Here is a 1,405-nt window from a genome sequence, read left to right as displayed (position 1 = left end):
GAAATCTCCTATGCCTTCCCTCGCCTATTCTGTCAGCTTTAAAATTCTCTTTCAGTTGCCACCCTCACAGATGGATTAGGAAACTCTTTCCGGTGCACTCATTAGTGAAATGACCTCCAGGAAGCTGGAATCCAATATCTAATGGCCGATTTTTAGCGAGTCCACACGCCAGGGTGGTCGGGGTCCAATGCAGCCCCGGCCAGGCCCAGGCCCCTTGGACTGGGCCACAGGAGGACACGGAGGAGGGTCCCGGCCCCCACGAAGCGGTGCCGGCAGTTCTCCACGGGCTTGGGCGTTTTCCAGAGGTAGGAGATGGAGGGGACTGATTTCTTCAGCGCCCCCCAAACCACGCCACCCCACCCCACCCATGGGACACATCCCCAGAGAGAGACGCCCCATACACTGGCTGTGCCCCAGCCCTGGCCCGGGGGAATAGGCGGCAGCCCACCCACAGGGCGAGGGGGGGGGCGCAGCTGAAAGGGGTTGTGGGGGAGGGCGGCCCCTGGCTGGGGTCAAAGGGCGAGCGTCCCGCGCGTGCGCAGTCAGCGGCAGGCAGCGACGCGCTGGGGGTGGGCAGCGGGTAGGTGAAGGAGGCCGGGCGAGGAGACGAGGGGGGCTGGGAGGGCTCCACCTTGGCGAGTCCAGCCGTGGAGGCGCATCTTGTGTGAGTGTGAGTGAGTGTGAGTGTGTGTGTGTGTGTATAGAGAGACAGCCCCCCGCCCCGCCCCGCCCATCACCCCCGTCCCTGGGAGCCCGCGGGACCCGGCCGGCCGGAGAACTCAACCGGCCCGGCCCGGCGCGGGGCCTGGGGCGGGAGGCGGCGGCGGGGAAGCCCAGAGAGGCTCGGCTTCTTGAGCGGGGCAGGGGCGCCCTCCGCCGCCGTCTAGGGCCACACCACCCTGAACGCCCCCGATCTCGTCTGGTCTCGGAAGCTAAGCAGGGTCGGGCCTGGTTAGTACTTGGATGGGAGACCGCCTGGGAATACCGGGTGCCACAGGCTGCTGCTTTTTTTTTTTTTTTTTTTTTTGCCTCTTGTTCTGTCCCCTTTCTGGGAGCGCGGCGGCGGCCCGGGGTGGGGGTCACCCCCACCCTCAGCGCCCGCGCGGTGCCTGGCGCCCCAGCCCGCACCGTGGGGCCTCCTCTTGTCCCAAGCCGCGACACCGCCGCCACGCGGCAGCATGCGTGGCATCTGGACTGTCAGGTCTCAGACCAAAGGTCTGCTCTGTGGGAACCGACACGCTGGAGGAAACCTTGAGAGTCTGAGAGGGGAGGGAGTTCCAGAAGAAGGCCAGGATGTCATTTTGAGGGAGTACGTGACCAGAACTCGTCCCGTTGCTTTTGGGGTTCTATGGGCTACACGCAGGAATCTTTGGTGGTGGCACCTGATGTTGGGGGATCCGGAGTC

General features: G+C 65.1%; 1 non-coding gene across 1 annotated transcript; it reads left to right on the top strand.

The window, feature by feature from the left end:
* Nucleotides 1-881: 881 nt before the first annotated feature.
* Nucleotides 882-1,000, top strand: LOC142868961 (5S ribosomal RNA). The gene has a single exon (XR_012917820.1). It is a non-coding gene; the product is annotated as a 5S ribosomal RNA (ribosomal RNA).
* The last annotated feature ends 405 nt before the right edge of the window (nt 1,001-1,405 follow it).

Source organism: Microcebus murinus, unplaced genomic scaffold (assembly GCF_040939455.1).
Source record: "Microcebus murinus isolate Inina unplaced genomic scaffold, M.murinus_Inina_mat1.0 scaf049_hap2_Mmur4.0, whole genome shotgun sequence".
In the NCBI taxonomy this organism is placed as follows: domain Eukaryota; kingdom Metazoa; phylum Chordata; class Mammalia; order Primates; family Cheirogaleidae; genus Microcebus; species Microcebus murinus.
The sequence above is the reverse complement of the archived record's forward strand: the minus strand, read 5'-3'. Positions and strand labels throughout refer to the sequence as shown.